The sequence below is a fragment of the Zosterops lateralis genome (assembly GCF_965231275.1).
Source record: "Zosterops lateralis genome assembly, chromosome: W".
Taxonomy (NCBI): Eukaryota; Metazoa; Chordata; class Aves; order Passeriformes; family Zosteropidae; genus Zosterops; species Zosterops lateralis.
Genome location: NC_139801.1, coordinates 21,813,579 through 21,830,489, shown reverse-complemented (window position 1 = coordinate 21,830,489; position 16,911 = coordinate 21,813,579).

The following is a 16,911-nucleotide window of genomic DNA, read 5'->3' as shown; positions in this document are numbered from 1 at the left end:
CAAAAGCTGGTTGGAGAGAGAAGTACTTGAGTCCCCATTTCTCCCAGTCACAGCAGTAGGTAGCTTTCCAGTAAGAACCTCTGTGTCTCTGGGATGTGCTTGAGCCCCAGCCAAACACAAGCCTGGGAGCCCTCTTGTGCAATGCCTTCTCTCTCGTTTAGCAAGGAGAGAAATAGAAATGCAGCCCTCGCTCCAAGCCCATCAAAATTACACACAGATGAGAGGGGTTCAACAGGGCAGTACAGGAGGTGTCAAAGACCCTGTAATCCCACCTGTGCTGCAGGTACAAACTGATGGGTCTTGGGCATGAAGGAAGAACTGGAAAACCTGCAGAGTGCAGGTGCCATTTGCAGCAGAAATGGCTCAGCAGCTTCCACCCTTCAGCTGTGATCGTTTTGCTTTTCCACCAGCTACGGTATTGTGGAAACACAGCTGCTGTTATGGTTCTGCTGCAAACACAGAGCTTGCAGATGTGTGCTACCGCCTAGAAGAGTCCTGGGCTTCCCAGGAAGTCATTGTGCTGGCTTTTTCCCACCTTCTTGGCATGGGTTAATAAGGCTACCGGGTGCTGGATGAGAAAACACCAGCTTTTCTCTTCACAGTTTTTACAGGGACAAGGTTCACCTGTGGTTCAGTGTTTAACTAAAATTAAGGCTGACAGCTTTTCCCTATAAATTAAATTAATGAGATGTTTGAACTACTGCTAAATTACTTGTGCAGATCTTTGCTGTTTAACATTGTCTCTGTGCTTCCTTCCCAGACACCATCTGCAGCTGCCCTCATGCCCCTTGCCCATGCTGGGATTAAAGGGCTGGTCATTACTGGATTGCTGGTGCTGGGAGAGGTGGCCACACAGAATTTTCACAGAGCGCCACTCCTCTGTAGGGGAGAAAGTTTACTTAACAAAAAAAAAAAAAAAAAAAAAAAAAAAAAAAAAAACCAAAAAAAAAACACCACAGTCTTACCATTGCCAGATTGGATGTTTTGTTGTGTCTGAGGGCACTGCACAGCAGCAGTGCTGCCCATGGTGTTCATGTCCTAGCTGGTTCTCTGCACTTTGCCCATGCCCACAAGCTTTTCACTCAGACCTACTTAACTCCTCCTGCCCAGCCACTCACAGCATCTCCCAACAGCAGCTCTCACCCAGCACCTGTCATCAACTTTCAGTCTTTTTTCAGCTAAAATGGGCTGGATTAGCAGGGGCGGTTGATAACGCTTATGAGCTCATTTAGGCAAATAGGATAAGGGATAAATGTGGGCAGAAGCAGGAGCATTCCCTCCAGCAGAGCTGTAGTGAATGGGGGCAGTTTGCTTCTACCATCAGCTGCAGGAGCTCAGGGGCTCAGTCCAGTTTGGAATCAGCTTGGAGAGGTATCAGTACCTTGATGACTATGGGAAGCCTGTCTGGGATAATTCTGCTCCCTGAGTAACTCTGGAAGGGTAAGAAGGTGGGTAAGAGGTGAGGCTGTTTCCATCTTCAAGAAATGCAGAGTTTAAAAAGGAGCATCTACTTTGTGAAGCAAGCAGAGCAAGTTATTTAATAAACAGCAACCTTGTAGGAGACAAGCTTTTTAAGAGCAGAAACTAAAACTGGTTTGATTTGGTAAATCTCCCTGAGTGCTTCCTGAAAAAAATGAAATTCAGAAAACTGAAACCTTTAAGTGTATTAATATCTTAAATGTTTATTGTGTAAAAAGCCCGGCACCGCGCCCCCCCCCCACCCCTAACGACAGAGCGAGAGGAACCAGCGGAGCAGCCGGCGCTGCCGCCGCCGGCGCTGCCACCGCCAAAGACCGAAAAGAAAGGCTTCAAAGGGAGGCGAGGCGCAGGCCTCGCCCCCAGTCCCCCCCCCACTCCCGGAGCGCGCCGCTGCGGCAGAACTCGTCCCCGCCGGCACCGTGCTGCGGCGCGGCGGCGGCAGCCTGAGGCGAGAGCAAACAGAACCGGCCGCGCTCCCCCAAGCCGGCATGGGGAATCCCGGACCCCCGCAGCCGCCTCCCCGGCATGGCTCCAGCCGCCATGCCGCCTGCCCGGTTTAAGCCCAGTCACAGAGAAGCCCCCAAAGCCCGCACGTGGCTCAGCCCGCCCGTGGCCAGCTGCCGCTGCTGGATGGCGCGTCCCCAAACGCGCCCGGGCCGCCGCCCCGCTCCAAGAGGAGAGAACCCACGCCAGCCACATCTAGCAGCCCTGGTGCTGCCCAGCCCTTCCGAAATGCCATATTGGATAAAACCCACAGCCGCTGCCGCCCAGGCCGACCCCGCATGCAAATAAAGGACCTCGAAATGCATCTTGGGATCCCGTTTAACACCAAAAACCCCTTATAAAATAAAACTAAGCAAAATTGAAACGCACAGAAACCAATGCTAGGCCGTGTGGACCCTGGAGTATCAAAGGAGCTGATTTCTCTGGTTTTTCTTACTAGCTGTAAGTTAAAAAGACCAAACCAGAGATGAGACCCCCGGAGAAAACAAAAGAAACTAAGAACCCTGGGGTTACTCCCAGCGAGGGCGGGTTCTTCAGCTCTGCTCAACTCTCTGCAACAGAGCTGATAAAGACTCTCCCCCTCCACGGCGCACACGGGCAGCCAAAAAAACCCCTCGAGCAAATATTGAAAGAGCTGATTAATAAAGGCATTTTAAGGAGATTAATATTATCTCCGCCCATTTTTATTCATAACAACTGGGGAGCTCGTCCGGGATTGGCCATGCCCAGAAGAGGACCGAGACGGGAAGGCGCCGCCCACCTTGGACCTCCTGGACAGCTGGCCTCCTGGACCAAAGAGGACAACGCACGCCAGCCTCAAGGGACACACGACAGCCACAAGGGGGCGCCATTGAGGAGCACTGGGTAAGTATAAACTCGGTGGCGGGAGTGGAGACGGGCGAGTGTGTGTGTGTGTGTGTGAGACGGGGGGCGGCAGCTCGGACCCCCGAAATGAGTGAGGACTCCTCAGTACTGCATTTCCACCTCCTCGCGAGAGGAGTGGTCAGGAACAGGAGGAAGCGAAAGGAAACAGAGTGAGAGAGGCGTCTCCGGGGGTGTAGGGGACCCCCCTCCGGACGTGCGGAGGCTAGATAGAGTGTGAGTGGCACGTCATAGAGTAAGTGGTACTGTAGGTTTCCCCTAGACCTGTAGGGGCAAACCACCCAGGTCACCTCAAGTGTGCGGGGAGGCCAGGGACAAGTGTGTGAGGCACGCACCACACCGACGCAGGAGAAAGGGTGGCTGGGGGCTGCTCCCAGGGACCTGCAGGGGTGTGGGGAGAGCAAGAGGTACTGGCCGAGGTTACCAGGGGCTGCTTCCAGGGGAGGGGTGGCCAGGCTGAGGTAACTGACGGGGTACAGGACGGTCACACTGGACGGGGGTGTCCAAAGGGGGGCACGCTACCGGGTGTGAAGAGTGCATTGGTCAGGGGTCGGATTAGATACACTACCGGGCTTGAGTGTGTCGTGTTGGGCGGGGGTGGCCAAGAGCGCCATGCTACCGGACACGGAGTGGTAAAGCTGGTCGGAGGTATCTAAGGCTGGTGCTACCGGGTGCAGTGAGTGAAAGTCAGGGAAGTTCCAACGTGCGAGGAACTTGACGATAGGGCGAGTGAGTGAGTCGCATACTGTGTGTGTGTATCCTGGCAGAAGTAGCGTCTGGAACTCTGGGCCCAGGTTGACCAGCTGCTTACGGGGATACGCCAGACGCGCAGGAGTGAAAGAGGGTACCGGCTGGGGTGGTGACGAAAGCACCAGGAGTGCTGAGGCCATTGACGGGTACCGGGGGCTGGCTGTGGCAGTGGTCGGGGCCCTAAGGGCGGGTCATACGAACTGCTTCCAGAGCTCACGAGTGAGTGTGAATCGAGTGAGTGTGAGTGAAAGAGCTTTCAAGAAATTTGAATAAAGTTACCAAGTAAGAATGGGTACTTGGATAAGTAGGCCTAGAGAGGCTGAAACACAAAAAGAGAAAATACCACACATCCCTCCAGGGAGCCCACTAGGAAAGATGTTAGAACAGTGGGACAGGGAGGAGAGTACTAGAAATTTAGATAAGATCAAGATGATCCATTATTGTATAGAGGTATGGCCTACTCTGGGTTTACCTGGAGAATGGCCATGGCACGGAACAACAGACCCTTGGATGTGTGCTCAGTTAAATCAGCATCTGAGAGCCCAAGGTGACAGAAAATCAGAACAAGTGCAGTATGCTGCTTGTTGGGAAGAACAAAGCAGAAACAGAGAGAACATAAAGATTTGTAAGTTACAGGGGAAAAAAGAAAAGAGTGATAAAGAAGAGAATGGCCCCATCTGGGATCCACTTAGTTTCTTACCTCCCCCTCCCGCATATCCAGATATGCCCCAGGTTCCCCCTGGAAACCCCTTCCGACTTCCCCAAACTGTAACCCCTGTTTCCCCCCTACCTTCAGCCCCAAGCCACCCTCAAATCCCTCAAACTAATTCCCCTATTCCTCCCTCTACCAATACCCTTGCCTCCTCCCTAACCAGCCCTCCGGTGAGTCTCCCCCCATCTAATACTAACCCCTTCTATACAACAGAAATACCCCCAGTTTCCCCTAACAGTAGCTATGTTTTTTCTCCCTTGCCATCCATGGTTCCAGCCCCACCTGCAAACTGGGAACCGAATTTGCCCACCCCAAGCATAGAGCGTCCCCCTGAAAATAATCCAGAGGGACATTCTTATAACACAAGATCAAAAGCTAAGCTTTTTCCTTTAAGAGAAGTTCCAATGGGCGGAGTTGCTGGAGGGGTGGGATTTGTAAATGCCCCTCTGACAGCCTCAGAGGTCAGGAACTTCAAAAAGGAACTAGGAAACTTAGTAGAAGATCCAGTGGGGGTGGCTGAACAGGTAGATCAGTTCCTGGGTCCCAATACCTTCACGTGGGTGGAAATAAATTCTATATTCAGAATTTTATTTAGCCCCGAGGAGATAAGGATGATTTGAACAGCAGGGATACGGATTTGGGAAAGGGAGAATAGAATAGAATAGGGCCCCCAGGTGAACAGAAACCGCCAGTGAGTGATCCAAAGTGGAATCCAAATAGGGAAGAAGACAGAAGGAATATGGATGATTATCGAAATTTGATAATCAAAGGAATTAAAGAGTCAATCCCCAGAAGCAATAACTCAAAACTTGCATTTGATAGTATGCAAGGAAAGGATGAGACCCCAGCCACTTGGCTGAGCAGAATTAAGCAAAATTTCCGAGTATATTCTAATATTGACCCAGAAAGCCCTGAAGGCCAGGTGTTACTTAAAACACAGTTTGTTACAAAGTCCTGGCCAGATATTAGAAGAAAATTAGAAAAAATAGAAGACTGGCAAGAAAAAGGAATAAATGACTTGTTAAGGGAAGCCTTAAAGATCTATTTAAGAAGGGAAGAAGATAAAGCTAGAACAAAAGCCAGGGTTATGGTAGCTGTGGCTAGGGAGAGTGTATCTAACCAGAGTCCACCCAACGGAGGGGACAAAAAGCCAGTCGGAGGGTAAAGAAACACTTTACCACCCTGGGTAACCCCTAAAAAGCAGGGAGAAGATCGGAGGTGTTTTTACTGTGGAGAAGCAGGGCACCTAAAAAGAAATTGCCAGAAGTTAACTCTTGATGAGACAATCAAAGAAGAGCAGGATACATTAGAAAAACTATTAAGGGGAGAAGGTAAAGAAACTTAGGGGTGTCATGGGCTCTATACACTAGGGGACCTAATGTACCACCAAGAAGAGCCCATAGTAAATTTCAATGTGGGTCCCCAACATGAGGAATATGAATTTGTAGTTGATACAGGAGCAAATCGATCTAGTCTCCATAAGCTCCCAACAGGAGTAACTTTAGGAAACAAAATGTGTGAAGTAACAGGAGCAGAAGGAAAAACATTCCAAGCATTAATAATTGAGAATGTTGAAATCCGAGGAAACTCACGACAAACTATGTGTGATTTTATTTATCTACCAAATGTAGAAGGTAATTTACTAGGAAGAGACTTGCAAGTTAGGTTGGGAGTGGGGGTAGTCCCAGAACAAGGGAAAATGGTAGTAAAAAATTATGAGATTAACCACAAGAGACCTGGAAGAAATAAACCCTGAAGTTTGGGCAGAAGGGGGGAAAAGTAGCCTCCTTGATATTCCACCAATAAAGATAGAAATGCAGGCAGGAATCCCCCCAATTCGAGTGAAGCAATACCCAATATCCCCAGAAGGGAAGAAAGGGTTAGCACCAGTAATTGACCAATTAATTAGAGAAGGCATTTTAGAACCATGCATGTCCCCCCATAACACACCCATCCTAGCTGTAAAGAAGGCAGAAGGGAAATATCGGTTAGTCCAAGACCTCAGAGAAATTAACAAAAGAACAGTTACCAGACATCCTGTAGTTTCCAACCCATATACCCTTCTAAGCCAAATCCCCCGAGAGCATGCCTGGTTTACTATCATAGATCTAAATGATGCATTTTGGGCATGTCCTCTGGCAGAAGAGTGTAGAGATTGGTTCGCCTTCGAGTGGGACCACCCAGAAAAAAAGAGGAAGCAACAGTTAAGGTGGACTCATCTACCTCAAGGGTTCACAGAGTCACCAAACTTATTTGGGCAAGCCCTAGAAAAGTTATTAGAACAATTTACTCCTGAGAAACAAGTACAAGTTTTGCAATATGTAGATGACCTATTAATATCTGGAGAGGACCAAGCTAAAGTAAAAATTACTAGTATACAGCTTTTAAATTTTCTGGGAGAAAAAGGATTAAAAGTATCCCAAAACAAATTACAATTTGTTGAATCTGAAGTAACATACTTAGGACACCTAATTGGAATAGGATACAAAAAGTTGAGCCCCGAAAGAATTGCAGGTATCTTGTCAATACCCCCTCCAAAAACTAAAAAAGATATCAGAAAACTCTTGGGCCTCTTCGGATACTGTAGGTTATGGCTAGACAAATACACCCAAAGTGTAAAATTTCTCTATAGTAAACTAGTCAACCCAGAGCCTATTGAATGGACAGAAGACGATGAAAAACAACTAAAAGAATTAAAAGATAAATTGTCCACTGCACCTGTTTAAAGTTTACCAGATCTTAAAAAAGAATTTGACCTATTTGTAAATACTGAAGAAGGAATTGCCTATGGAGTAGTAACTCAGGAGTGGGGAGGAAGCAAAAAACCCATAGCCTTCCTCTCCAAATTACTAGACCCGGTAGCAAGGGGGTGGCCCACCTGTTTACAAGCCATCGCTGCCACTGCAGTGCTAGTAGAAGAAACCCAGAAGCTAACATTCCAAGGAAAAATACGAGTACACACACCCCATGATTTAAAAACTGTCCTGAGCCAGAGAGCCCCAGGATGGATAACAGATTCCCGAATCCTAAAGTATGAAATCACCCTGATGAACACTGAAAACTTATACATGACTACTTCCAAATCTTTAAACCCAGCCCAATTTCTCTCCGGAGAGCCCTCTCTAGATTTAGAGCATGACTGTTTAGAACTTATGAACTTCCAAACAAAGGTGAGGGAAGACTTGGAGAGTGTGCCCACAACCATATGGGAGACATTTGTTCATAGATGGATCTTCAAGAATAATAGAGGGGAAAAGGGTCTCTGGGTATGGCAGTTGTTGAAAGTTCAGATAAAGAAAACATAAAGGTCATAGAAAGAGGAAGGTTACCTCTAGAGTGGTCAGCACAGCTTTGTGAAATTTATGCATTAAAAAGAGGACTGGATTTATTAGAAAAAGACCGGGGAACAATCTACACTGATTCAAGATACGCTTTTGGGGTAGTCCATACATTTGGAAAAATTTGGGAAGAACGGGGATACTTAAATTCCAAAGGAAAAGATCTAGTGCACAAAGACCTAATAAAATTAGTATTAAAATCCCTTTTAAAACCAGAAGAAATAGCAGTAGTGCACATAAAAGGGCACCAAAAAGGAAGTACTTTAGAAGAAAAAGGAAACCAAGTAGCAGATCAAGAAGCAAAAAAGGCAGCCCTAAATTCTAAAGAACCAATCAGAATTTTAGCATTAACCAAAGTTTCAGAAGAAAATGAAAAAAACCACGGAACCAACCTATAGTGAAAAAGAACAAAAAGTAATAGAAGAACTAAAAATGCAAAAAGGGAGACAGGGAGAGTGGGTAACCCCTGATGGAAGAAAGTTTTTAAATAAACCCCTAGCAAGAAAAATGTTAATTGAAATCCATAAAATAACTCATTGGGGAACTCAAGGGTTATGTGACCACTTCCTAAGAGAAAATTTATGTCTAGGAGTGTATGATTTAGCCAAAACTGTAACCCAAGGATGTGCCATTTGTCAAAAAACCAATCAAAAAGTAATGAAAAAAGTTACCCCTGGGGGAAGAGAACTAGCTTTAAGACCCTTCCAAAGTATTCAAGTAGATTTTACTGAAATGCCATCTGTTCAAGGCTATAGACATCTTTTAATAATAATTGACCATCTCACTCACTGGGTAGAAGCATTCCCAACAAAAAGAGAAACAGCAGAAGTAGTAATAAAAATCATCCCAGAAAACATAATCCCTCGATATGGGTTAATCAGCAATATTGACTCAGATCGAGGACCCCACTTTACTGCTCAAATCTTACAAAGAACAATTAAAGCATTAGGAATAAAGTGGAAACTCCACACTCCCTGGCATCCTCAGAGCTCAGGGAGAGTAGAACGAATGAAAAGAACTCTCAAAAATATATTAACCAAATTAATAGAAGAAACACAACTAAACTGGCTCAGATGTTTGCCTCTTGCCCTTCTGCGGATAAGAACTAGGCCCCGATCTGATATAAGAGTCTCCCCTTATGAAATGATGTTTGGACTTCCATTCTTGTTAACCCCCTATAGCACTGGAAGTTACCAAGAAGGAGAAACCAAAACCCAAAAGTATATAATAACAATTGGAAAAACACTAGAACATCTCAGAAAAAAAGGATATCTCCCCCAAACGTCTCCCCTAGACTCAAATACTCACCAGATTAACCCTGGGGATTGGGTATTAATCAAGTCCTGGAGTAGTACTCCATTAACCCCAAAATATGAAGGTCCTTTCCAGGTGCTGCTAACCACCCATACCGCAGTCCGAACACAGGAAAAAGGCTGGACCCATGTTACCAGAGTGAAAGGACCAGTGCCAGCTCCGAACAATCTGTCCAGCCCAGATCTTCCAAGAAAACATCCCCAGTGGACAGTTGTTTCACAGACAGATCCTTTAAAAATGACTTTCAAGAAACACCCAAAAACTCAGTGAAAAAGAACTACATACTGCTTACAGGAAATTTTTTAGTTTTGTTTTGTTTTGTTTTCTTCTTTTTTACTGTTAGTATTGTAGGTTGTAATATTGTTGTTAAAGGTTTGTTGTTGTTATTATTGTATGTTGTTTCTGAGAGCGCATATCAATCACAAAAGCTGTGGGATTGTTTGTTGTTTTAAATTAGTATAAATTATTGAAAAAAACAATTACTACAAAAATTTAGAAATCTCTCATAGAGCACAACCCCAAGAAAGCTACCTAAAAGTTAACAGCCAAGTGTGAAAGTGCAAAAGAAAAAAAACTCTGGAAACTGAACCCGGAAAGCTCCTGAAACCAAGAGGCAAGCCCAGGTGAGACCAAAAAAATGAGAAAGGTTCATACTGGACTCTTGGGAGGACGCATGATAGTCTGGGTGATGAGTAAACCCATGAGAGGAGCTGGTTCAGAGAGGCATTCCCTCATCAATGATGAGAAGAACTCAAAGTCCTCAATAGAAGTTTATATCAACCCAAACCACACTTGCTTTGCTGATCTGCAACTCTCAACCTGTCAGGATGAGAAAACACAATTAGTCATAAAAAAATACTGCCACCTTTGAGCAAAGCTTAACTGGAGAGTGCTCTATAAGAGAATGGTTTTGGCTAAGCAAACCTCTCAGTAAGAATTTGGTTATTAGTTTGATAAAAAGAATAAGCTACAAAAAGTCCCTAGTAGTCAAAAATGTATCCCAAATTCGGATTCCTTTTAACACCAAAAGCACCTCAAAGAAAGCCCCAAAAATTAAGCAAAAAATGACAAAACAAAACCAAGCTGTGATTGATATGAGCAAAGTCCAAACTTGGACTAGTGAAGTTAAGACCCCAAAAAGAACCAAAAAAATGTATAAGTCAACCACCTGGACACAAAATAAGTCCTGGAAGTACAAAACCCTCATAAATATGTTAAATCAGACTATTCAATTGCAGGCATTATTAAAAAAAAATAATGAATAGAACAGTCTTAACCCTAAATCATATGAGCCACCAAATAGCCCAAACAAAAGCAGAGATGAACCAAATAAAATTAGTTGTAAACTATTTACTAGCAAATAAAGGTAACCTATGGAAAAAGTTTAATTCATCACAATACTGTTCCAAAACAAAAACCAAAAAAAATCCCAAAAAGAAAAAAGTCAATGTCAATTGGTGGAACAATTTTAAACCCCTAGAGAAAGCCTGGTGGGAAAAAACTGGATTTATAATTTTAAGTGTAATTATAGTTTTCCTCCTTATTCAAATTATAACCTCCACCATACAAACAAGTCTTCAAATTCTAAAACTCAGCCCCAAAAAGCCTGCAAGCGTACTAGAACTAACCTCTAGTACAAAAACACTTAATAAAGCAGAAAAAATCTATAATCAGTATCAAAAGTCACAAAAAAATATATTACCATAAATAAGTTGATGCAGGTTAAAAAAAACCTGATCAAAAGAAAAGATGAGGGAAATTGAAAAAAATGAAATTCAGAAAACTGAAACCTTTAAGTGTATTAATATCTTAAATGTTTATTGTGTAAAAAGCCCGGCACCGCGCCCCCCCCACCCCTAACGACAGAGCGAGAGGAACCAGCGGAGCAGCCGGCGCTGCCGCCGCCGGCGCTGCCACCGCCAAAGACCGAAAAGAAAGGCTTCAAAGGGAGGCGAGGCGCGGGCCTCGCCCCCAGTCCCCCCCCCACTCCCGGAGCGCGCCGCTGCGGCAGAGCTCGTCCCCGCCGGCATTGTGCTGCGGCGCGGCGGCGGCAGCCTGAGGCGAGAGCAAACAGAACCGGCCGCGCTCCCCCAAGCCGGCATGGGGAATCCCGGACCCCCGCAGCCGCCTCCCCGGCATGACTCCAGCCGCCATGCCGCCTGCCCGGTTTAAGCCCAGTCACAGAGAAGCCCCCAAAGCCCGCACGTGGCTCAGCCCGCCCGCGGCCAGCCGCCGCTGCTGGATGGCGCGTCCCCAAACGCGCCCGGGCCGCCGCCCCGCTCCAAGAGGAGAGAACCCACGCCAGCCACATCTAGCAGCCCTGGTGCTGCCCAGCCCCTCCGAAATGCCATATTGGATAAAACCCACAGCCGCTGCCGCCCAGGCCGACCCCGCATGCAAATAAAGGACCTCGAAATGCATCTTGGGATCCCGTTTAACACCAAAAACCCCTTATAAAATAAAACTAAGCAAAATTGAAACGCACAGAAACCAATGCTAGGCCGTGTGGACCCTGGAGTATCAAAGGAGCTGATTTCTCTGGTTTTTCTTACTAGCTGTAAGTTAAAAAGACCAAACCAGAGATGAGACCCCCGGAGAAAACAAAAGAAACTTGGAACCCTGGGGTTACTCCCAGCAAGGGCGGGTTCTTCAGCTCTGCTCAACTCCCTGCAGCAGAGCTGATAAAGACTCTCCTCCTCCACGGCGCACACGGGCAGCCAAAAAAACCCCTCGAGCAAATATTGAAAGAGCTGATTAATAAAGGCATTTTAAGGAGATTAATATTATCTCCGCCCATTTTTATTCATAACACTTCCTTTGCTGTTGCTTTGCAGAGAAGGACTTTTCTTCCTTATAGCACAGTTCCCTGAAGCAGAGGAAAGAGGCACCATGACCTGGGAGCTATGGTTGCCCAGCTGAGGAGAGGAGAGAGCACATTAGCTCTTTGTTGCTTGAAAATTAATCTCAGCAAGTACCACTGGCAGAGGAGTTAATAGCTGTAAAACAGATAAGAAAGCTAAATGCAGGTACTGAGGCTATTTTGCACACACATCATCAGAGTTTTAGCTGTGGTCTTCTTATACCTCAAGGAACCAGGTATTTCAGTGCTGTTTGTGGCCAAAATATGTGGTTCATAGTTAAAATTGTGTTTGCTTTAAAGCATTTCAAATTTCTTTTTGTCTCATTTCCACTGCAGTTCAGGAGGGGTGTAGAAAGTGATGTTAAGTTACCTTCTTTTTCTACCACCTGACATCTGGTTGCATTAGTGGAAACATGCCCTGAGGGTGCACAGCGCAGGCATGGAGTGCAGGTAGGACAAACATCAGTTTGTCTGGAAATGCCTGTGAGTTAAAGCCAATTACTTGACCATATCCCAAGATTCTGTTCCAGTAGAGGTAAGATTCTTGACCATTGCTCAGACAAATACAGGATTTCTTGTGCCATTGGCAGATTTGCAGTCTATGCTGAGCTGTGAATTTCCAAACAAGACTAAATTGTGACCAAGTAGAGCTATTTGTCTGATAGATCAGTGTTCTGGCAGAGTGATTTAGCATTCAGGACTCCCCAGCTCCAAGGGGCTGAATTGGACTGAATGTAAAATTATGTGTATCTTGTAGTCTTTGCATCTGACATTCCCATCAGATCAATGTTTCCATTGGGGAATCCAGATGTTTTATAATCAAAGCATTTGATATTCTTTGGGAAAACTTAGACCTCTGTTCCTTTCTGAATTGTCAAACAGTTTAGTCGTTGTTTTTTAAAAATACCATCTTTTTCACTTTCTCTGGTGCCATATTCTGTTTATTAAATGCAGGCACAATGCAGGGAATGGCAAAAGAAGCAGATTAGGGATTATCTAGAGCAAAATATGACAAAAAAGACTATATAATATGGACATGGCCTATAAACCTTGCAGGTCTGGTTGAGAGAGGCTGAGAAGGGGGGAGATGAGCAAGGTGACAGGGACAAGAAGAGAGAGGCTAAGGCAGGTGCTGATTGGGAAGCACACGTGGATTCAACTCAACAAATATAGTGCATTTACTTGGACTCTGAGTTGTCTCCATCTGGGATGTTCAGTTTGAATGTCACTCCACAATTCTGAGCTGTCCAGCTTCTGCTTAATTATTGGCATAAGGATACTTCAGGCAGACTTGAGTAATCTTGGCCTTTTGGGCTGCTGCAGTGTTTCTTCAGGATTACCAATGAGTTTTGTGTCCTTTCCTGTTTGCCTTTTCATCTGAGATGTACAGCAAACAACAATGAGATGCCAGAGGGCAACTTTTCAATTCTTAGCAAAATAAAAATATGTGCCAGGATTCATGCATATATCATGTGGACACCTATGTTATTGAAACATATCTCCTTTGCTATTTGTGATCTATTTACTTGAACCACTCTAAAATTCAACTAATGCATAATACTGAAAAATCTCCTGTGGAGCTGGGTAGAAAACATGAAACTTTATTTTGTGCTGGGAAATTCTGCACTATATATTACCCACTTTTCCCTTCAAGCACTTCCAGCATGGAGCCTTACCCTTGCCAGGCTCTGGTGCAAACCCAAGGAATCTCAAGAGGCTCTGACCAGAGCAAAGCCTTAGGGGTCAATATTTGTTTATAAACCATATTCCTGGGCAATTCCATTTTCCACCTAGTACTGAATTGACCTTAATGTCTTGTCTGGTTATTTAATATTTTCCAGTCGACTAGAGGAGCTTACACTCCTGCCAGGCTCATGTTTTGAGTGGATAACTCTTCCAGGGAGATCTCAGCCCTCTAAGGACCTTCCCCTGGGACTTAGAGGAGCTGGTGCTTTAGTGCTGTGAACATCTGACAGACTGTTGAGCAGAGAAGTGCAGCAGGGAGCAGTAGGACCTTTCTCATGGTGTGATGTTTGGTGGGAGGTGTGGTGAGGTCCTGACTCACTGCCCAGCCACCCTCTTATTCATCTCCTCCTATTTAACAGATGTCTGAAATGTAGCTCTAAGCACATGTGCAGAACTTGCTGTTGCAACAAATCAGCCTGAACAAGATCTGAGAGGAAGAGTAGCAATGGAGGCTTTCAAGTCAGAGCCAGGGAAGAATACCAGAGAAGATTAATAATCCATGTCTGGAAAGATCTCTACTTTGGTGTCACATTGCCACCCATGTCCTGTGGACACAGGTCCCTGGCATGAGGGCTTTGCTTCAAAACCACATTGTTATGAGGAGCCTGTGGTGCAGCCCAAGCTCACACTGTTTAGGACTAATGAAGGTAATCAAGTTTCATTCTGTGAAATTACAGTGCACTGAGCCCTTCCCTTAGATGGGATTTCAGCCTATGAAAACTTGCCCTGTTTGCTGCAGGGAGGTTGAGGCAATGGCATTTGTTTGATCTCCAGCCAAGCCTGTGTTTGAGGTCTCTTACCTGTGAAAAATAAATAAATCAAAATATTAGAAGGTGCCATGCTGATAATTGATTCTTCCAAGAATATTTTTCCCAAAGCTTAAACCATTTGCAATAACCAGAAGTTATAATGAAGCCTAAGTGTATTTCCGAAGTGAAATCATTAACAATGGATTAGCCATTAGAATCCAATTTACTTTTCCATCAGTGATGCTAACACAGACTGGAATTTCATTGATGTATTGGGCATCATCGTCATCCTCTTAACTGAGAGAAAAATTATATTTGCCATTCTCCAGTGGCTGCACTTCACAGGAAAAGAGGCATCTTATACAAAAGATCAAGCCAGAATCTTAATGGAGAAAGGTATTTACAAGAAAATAAATGTGCACATAAATATTTCACAGGCATCTCATACGTGCATTGTTTCATTATGTTTAATGGATGAATGTAACCATTTTACTTGTGTGGATTTTTTCCTCTTAAGGAATGCCTTGAGGAGTTTAATGTAGAGAAATAAGTTTCTGTGAATATCTAGTGTTTTATAAGATAATATATTGGAGAGGTAGAGGAATCCTTCTCCTAGGAGTTCTTTTCCTTAAAGAAAAGAGCTTACTACTCTGTAAGTATTGAATACTAAAATCTGTGTGTTGGAAGCCTTGGCCCCTGCTTTTATTCTCCATGCTCTGAGCCCTGCTGTGCTTTCTTTGTCCCCTGAGAGGAGTGGGATGAGGCTCACAGCAATGGGCTGCAGTGGCAGGGAAGTGGCTGTGGTTTTGGGGAACCAGTTTTAGTCCAGCAGACCAAACTGCCTCAAGCAGAGCAGGGATCTGGATTCAGAGAACACCGGTGTCTCCTGTGAGTGTGGCTGCTTTGCAGCTCATTGCTCTCTTCTCCCAACCCCTCAGGAAATGCAACAGCAGAGATTTCTTGTAGGGCTCCTCGATGCTCCTCTCTCTGGAAAAAAGTCTTAGTTCAAAATTCTGCTTCTTGATGTCTGAGTGCTCTGCATCTTCCTGCCCTCCCACCCCGATCAAATTTTAGCATTTTAACAGTCTTTGCTATGGGCTAGATGCCCACAGATGATAGCGATATCCCTATGAAGTGTGTTGGTGCCTGAGCCAAGCTACTTGCTCTGCAGAGGGGCTGTGGCATCAGGGTGGGCACTGTCCCCACAGAGTCACTACCTTAGAACAAGATGCTACAGGCCATTGTGTGCCTCTGCTAACAGTGTGTTTATTCACAGACTATGGTGCTTAAACCTTTCCTCTCTAAATTTTTCTCTGCCAGAATAATATGATTTAGGGAAAAGTCCCAGGAGTTGCTGATGGCCAGGAAAGTCAGCTGCTGCGCTCCTGGGGGATATGGTGGTGTTATTCCATGTGCAGCCAGGTAGGTACCAACTGTCTTTTGCTGAGCTGTAATCAGGGCAATTTTTTCCATAAAGAGAACATTTCTCCAGATGTCAGACCACTGTCTCAAACCAAAAATGAAGCACTAGATTTTGATCCTAGTGATATAACAAGACAGTGATTGATACCAAGCAAAAAACCCCAAACACTTTATTTAGGGAAAAGTAATTTTTGGGAATGTTATTTTAAAAATCTAGGCACAGAAAGTTTAAATAGAAAGCAAACTGTAGCTTTTAATGAAATCAGTGTCTCTTTTCCTCCCTATTAAGAATCCCCAAACCAATCAATTTCTGAACCAGCTCAAGGTGACCAAAGGTAATTCACATAGAAGTTTAGACCAGATTGCATTTGGACTTGTCCTGAGTATTGATACATGCAACCATTTTCATCGTGTGAACTCTAGAGAGAAAAGATAGGCTGTTGGGATTTTTTTTTAATGCTGGTGCTAAAATTATCCGCTGGTTTTGAACATTTCTGTTATGATAGTTGCAGTGTTAACTCCCACAGCCACCTCTCCCACTGACACAGGAGCTGGGGAGCCACGTGGCTGTTTGTAGTGCACCAGATCAGCTCAAACTTCATGAAGGATGCTTTGCTCTGATAAACCACAGTTTGCCTCTGTCACCCACTCCAGGAGAGGGCTGACCTCACTGGAGGGCTGGAGGAGATGGTAGTCAGAGGAAGAGCCACTAGAAGAGGTCAGTCCTTAGTGCTTCTGCCTTTTGACAGGGTGATTAAATAAAAACTGGAGCTCTAAATAAGGTTTAGCAGCCAACAGGAGCTTTATTCCTTACCTTCACTTAGTATATGATGGAGTCAGCATGTGATGCCAGGTAACTTTCTTGTTTCCTTGGAATGGTGTCGGGAAACAAATAGAGACAGTGCTAAAGGCAATCTTGCCCTTGATATATTGCAGCTGTGTTAATTATCAAAGAATGGGAACAGCCTTGCCCTCACAACTATGGGTGTGATAAAGAGTGAGTTAGCAGGTAAAGGAGTGAGTTGGATTCTGATGGTTGTGCTGAGAGGGGGAAGGGACAGGAGGCTGTGCAAGGGGCAGAAACGGTAAGATGCTGTATGAGGGACAGACAGGGTTAGGTGGCTGTGCTAGGGACAGGAAGGAGTGAGCTGGAAT